Here is a 6,000-nt window from a genome sequence, read left to right as displayed (position 1 = left end):
GGTGGCCTAGAGGTTAAGGACCTGGTATTGTCACTGCTGCGGCTCAGGTTTGATCTCTGGCCCAGAAACTTCTTCATGATGTGGGTGTGGCTAATAGTAAAAAAATTTTTTTTTAAACTAGCAAAAAATCTAAATACTTCTTCACACAATATTTCTTGATGACAGAGGAATAGACTAACTTGATAGCAGAGAGGCCTGGCCGATACCACCTCTCTTAAAGCTCCCTCCTCACCAATGGGAGAGCCTGAAATCGTGTCACCTGGTAGGGTGCACTGAGAGCACGGGGACATGTATAAGCTATTCCTGCCCAAGATGCAGAACGTCCGCCTACTCACGAGGAAATGTCAGACAGATCCAAAGCGGGGGACACCTCAAAACAACTGGCCTTTGGCCTTCGAAAGCGTCGGTGTCATGAAAGTCAAGGAGAGATGCGAAACCGTTCCATGGCTGTGGGTACAGGACAGGTAAATGCCGTGCCTGGTTTTGAACGGAATCCTTGGGCTATAAACACTGTCACTGGAGCAGGTTGCAAAACGAGAAGGATGGGGGACGATTTGATGGTAGAGAGCTACGGGCCCTCCTTTCCTGAGCACAGTGGACCTGCTCTGATGATGTAGAAGAATAACTTTGAAAGTATGAGAAGGTGATGGGCCATTATATCCACGTGAAAGTATGAGAAGGTGATGGGCCATTATATCGGCAACTTCTTTGTTTTTCAAGGCCGCACCTGTGGCATGTGGACGCTCCTGGGCCAGGGGTCGAATCGGAGCTGCAGCGGGTCATCACCACAGTCACAGCAACGCTGGCCACACCTGTGACCCATGCCACAGCTTGCGGCAACGCCAGATCCTTCACCCACTGAGCCAGGCCAGGAATCGAACCTGTATCATCATGGAGACTACCCGTGGATCTCAACCTGCTGAGCCACAACAGAAACTCCTCAGCAACTTATTTTTAATAGCTCAGTTTAAAAAAAAAGAGATTTTTATGAGTTCCCTGGTGGCCTAGCAGTTGAGGACTTGGCACTGTCACTGCTGTGGCTCTGGTTGGATCTCTGGGCCAGGAACTTCCACATGTTGCTGCCCCTTGCCCACCCCACCCCCCAAAAAAGATTTTGTACTGTATTTCCAACTTTCTTGTAACTTTATTCTTGTTTAAGAATTCCACTCCAGTGATTCTCAGAGTGTGGTCCCCAGAAGAGAAGCAGCAGCACTGGCTGGAAACTTGGGAAATGCAAATTCTTGGGCCCACCCTGGCTCTATCCTTTAGCTGATAAGGAAGCATTCTTTTTTTAAAAAAAAATTTTTGTTATAGTTGACTTATAATGTTCTGTCAATTTCTGCTCTATGGCACAGTGACCCAGTTATACATATATATATTCTTTTTCTCATATTATCTCCATCACATGTTCCATCACAAGTGATGGGACATAGTTCCTAAGACCTCATTGCTTATCCACTGCAAATGCAATAGTTTGCATCTACTAACCCGAAACTCCCCATCCATCACACTCCCTCCCCCCTCCCCCTTGGCAACCACAAGTCTGTTCTCCATGTCTGTGAGTCTGTTTCTGTTCTATAGATAGGTTCGTCTGTGCCATATTTTAGATTCCAGATATAAGTGATATCATATGGTATTTGTTGTTCTCTTTCTGACTTACTTCACTTGGTATGAGAATCTCTAGTTCCATCCACGGCATTATTTTGTTCTTTTTTATGGATGAGTAATATTCCATTGTATGTATGTGCTTCATCTTCTCAATCCATCGATCTTTTGATGGACATTTATGTTGTTTCCATGTCTTGGCTATTGCGAATAGTGCTGCAATGAACACAGTGGTGTATGTATCTTTTCGACTGAAAATTTTCTCTAGATAGATGCCCAGGAGCGGGATTGTTGGATCATATGGTGGTTCTATATTTAGTTTTCTGAGGAAACTCCATACTGTTTTGCATATTGGTTGTACTAACTTACATCCCCACCAACAGTGTAGGAGGGTTCCCTTTTCTCCACACCCTCTCCAGCATTTGTAACTGGTACACTTACTAATGATGGCCATTCTGATGGTGTGAGGTGGTACCTCATTGTAGTTTTGATTTGCATTTCTCTAATAATTAGAGGTGGTGAGCATTTTTTTCATGTGCCAGTGGGTCATCCATATGTCTTCTCTGGAGAAATGTCTTTTCAATTGGGTTGGTTTTTTTTGGTATTAAGGTGTATAAGTTGTTTGTATATTTTAGAGATTAAGCCCTTGTTGGTCTCATCGTTTGCAACCATTTTCTCCCATTCCGTAGGCTGTCTTTTTGGTTTTTTACAGTTTCCTTTGCTGTGCAAAAGCTTGTCATCTTGGTTAGGTCCCATTGGTTTATTTTGGTTTTTATTTCTATTGCCCTGGGAGACTGACCTAAGAAAACATTTGTACGGTTGATGTCAGAGCAAGTTTTGGCTATGTTCTCTTCTAGGAGTTTTATGGCGTCTTGTCTTATGTTTAAGTCTTTAAGCCATTTTGAGTTTATTTTTGGGCATGATGTGAGGGTATGTTCTAATTTCTTTGATTTACATGCAGCTGTCTAGTTTTCCCAGCACCAGTTGAAGAGACTGTCTTTTCCCGTTTTATATTCTTGCCTCCTTTGTCGAAGATTAATTGACCAAATGTGTCAAAGTTTCAGAACCACTGTTCGAGTCCATTTATTCAAAACAACATTCAAAAAGCCATTTTTTAGCTGAGTGTAACTTAAACTATTGAAGACACATAAGATTGGTTTTTTTTTTGAATTCTCACCTCTCATTGCATTGATGATCCATTATATAGCTGATGAACTAGATACTAAGACAGTGAAATACTGGATTTTAAAACTGTTTTGGAAAAAGAAGAAAGGAACTGCTCTTTATTGAAAGTATGTCATATGCCACGTTTCTTGCTAGGTTCTTTCCTGTAGGAAAAAAAAAAAATCTGTAGATTTTTCAGGATAGCCTCCAGAAATTTACCAAATTAAATTGGCCAGAATCCCCTAACCCAATTCGCTGAATATACTAGGTTTTTAGAAGTCTATTCAACATTCATCCAGTAAACATCTACTGATCACCTCCCGTACACCACACAGTGAGCAAAGCACTGAAAGTTATACTGTAGTAAATTTACACACGTAGTGTTTTGTGGCTATGACCAAAACCTTCTCAGCACATAGAATCTTTTTTTAAAAAAATTACAGCTTTGGGAGTTCCTGTTGTGGCTTAGTGCTAACAAACCCGACTAGTATCCATGAGGATGTGGATTCAATCCCTGACCCCACTTAGTGGGTTAAGGATCTGATGTTGCAATGAGCTGTGGTGTAAGTGGTAGACGTGGCTCCGCTCTGGGATTTGGCATTGCTGTAGCAGCGGTGTAGGCAGGCAGCTACGGCTCTGATTCGACCCCTCGCCTGGGAACTTCCATATACCACAGGTGTGGCCCGGAAAAAAAATAATCAAAATAAAATGACAGCTTTATTGAGATATATTTCACACGCCGCATAGTTCATCTATTCAAAGTGTTAAATTCAGTGGTTTTTAGGATAGTCAAAAGTCATGGAGTTCCTGCGTGGCACAATGGGCTGATGATCCTGCTTGTCTCTGTGGCGTTGCCAGTTTGATCCCCAGCTTTACACAGTAGAGGATCTGACGTTGCCTGCCACACCTGTGGCTTAGGTTGCAGATGTGGCTGATTCAGTCTGTGGCCCTGGAACTTCTCTATGCCACGGGTGTAGCTGAAAAAGCCAAAAATAAGTTTTCAAGGAGTGCTTACTAGATGTAGGGCACTGCAATAGGAAATAAGCCCTTCTAAGGTGTTTCTCGTGGTTGTGTTCAGTAAATGGGACACCTATGACTCAGATTTCCCTGGCAAGCCAGGAAGTATCTCCAGATCTCTGCATCTGGTTCTACAGGCCGAGCAGCGTGACTGAAAAAACTGGCGCTTCCAAACTCCCACAGAGGGCAGAGGCACATGGCGACATGGGTTTATTTCTTATTTTTATTCCATTTTGAAAGTTACCTTCCATATACAGTTATTGCAGAATATTGGCTACCTTCCCCTTGTTGTACAACACATCTGTGAGCCTATCTGACACCCAACAGTTTGTGCCTCCCACTCCCCACCCTCTAGATTGCACCCCCCCACCCCTGGCTGGTAATAACCAATAGTTTGTTCTCTATATCTGTGAGTCTGCTTCCTTTATGTTATAGTCACTAGTTTGTGCTGCTTTTTAGATTCCACATATTAGTGATGTCATGCAGTATTTATCTTCGTCTGACTTCTTTCACTTAGCATAATGCCCTTCAGGTCCATTCATGTTGCTGCAAATGGCCACACTTTGTTCTTTTCCATGGCTGAGTAGTATTCCATTGTGTGTGTGTGTGTGTGTGTGTGTGTGTGTGTGTGTGTGTGTGTGTGTGTGTGTGGTACACCTCCATCATTCATCTGTCGTTGGACACTTCTGTTGCTTCCATGACTTAGCAGTTATAAATAATGCTACCCTGAACACCGAGGTGCATATATCTTTTGAAATTAATGTTTTTGTTTTTTTCAGATATATACCAACAGGTGGAATTGCTGGGTCACGTGATAGTTCTATTCGTAGTTTTGGAGACACCTCCACACTGTCGTTCACAGTAGCTGTACCAATTTACATTCCCATCAACAGCGTAGGAAGGTTCCCTTTTATCCCTATCCTCACCAACGTTTGTTAGTTGTGTTCTTTTTGATGATGGCCATTCCGACAGGTGTGAGGTGATACCTCATTGTGGTTTTGAAATAACCACAGTTTTTGGCTCCTCAGGGAGCCAGACAGATGTGCGATGCAGAGAACAACCAAGACACCTGCCATTGGCCTGGATTTCCCACTTTGAGTTCAGGGTGGCCTTTAAGCCACTAACTGGTGACCCAGTAGCCAGATCTGACCCACAGAAGTGGTCTGTTGGGCTCACGTTATGTTTCAAACCTCCTGATTTGAATTCCTTTACTGTGTCTAGTCTCTTATCGTTCCTACTCATCTCCTGTTTTTTATACCTCACCTGGTTCAGTCTTTTACATTCTCTCTGGCTCCTAATCTTCAACTGTGCACGTCCTGCTTAGGATGACATCTTAGTCCTATGGCGAAAGCCTGGGCAATTATTAAGTAGAGCTTTACTGTCGGCATCCCAAAGAAAAGAGTCACGGCATTGTCAACATGAAGGGGTTGTTAAGCAGATAATTGAGCAACATGTGACATGGAGAACAATACATAGATGGGACCTGTACCTACTAGGACCTTATAGACTAAAATAAACCGTGCTGACACAGACAGACACTCATGTGGTCAACAGAGATTGGAAAAAGACATACAGGAGTTCCTGTTGTGGCTCCGTGGTTAACGAGTCTGACTGGGAACCATGAGGTTGCGGGTTCGATCCCTAGCCTTGCTTAGTGGGTTGAGGATCCGGCATTGCTGTGAGCTGTGGTATCAGTTGCGAACGCAGCTTGGATCTCAGGTTGCTGTGGCTGTGGTGTAGGCTGGTGGCTACAGCTCTGATTCGACCCCTAGCCTGGGAACCTCCATATACTGCGGGTACAGCCCTAGAAAAGACCAAAAAAGACCAAAAAAGAAAAAAAAAAAAAGGAAAGAAAGAAAAAGACACACAGGCCATGATGCAGGTCAGGCCTGGGCCCGGCAGCACAGCTAAACTTGTGACTCCTGTGAACACAGGCGTCCTCAAAATGGATTTCTTTACAAAAGATGCTCTTCCCAGAGTATCCCTTTTAAGATTTAAAAGTATTTGCTCATTAGCTCTCCATAATATGATTTGCAAGACTCATGAAATTCCAACACTCTTCAGTAACACAAACGTGTTGTTTTCTTTCAGAGAGTTCTCTTATGGCAGATGTAGCCACTAAAAGGATGAGCTGGGTGATGAGAAATGCAGTTTGAAGCCACAACCATTTGGGCCTAGATGCTACGGTTCCCCCAGGGTGTTCATGTCAGGCTG

Source organism: Sus scrofa, chromosome 7 (genome assembly GCF_054392235.1).
Source record: "Sus scrofa isolate SSC_HxYL_T2T_F1_AM1 chromosome 7, Sscrofa_HxYL_maternal_Yorkshire_Landrace_v2.0, whole genome shotgun sequence".
NCBI classification, from domain to species: Eukaryota; Metazoa; Chordata; class Mammalia; order Artiodactyla; family Suidae; genus Sus; species Sus scrofa.
Note: the sequence above shows the minus strand (reverse complement) of the source record.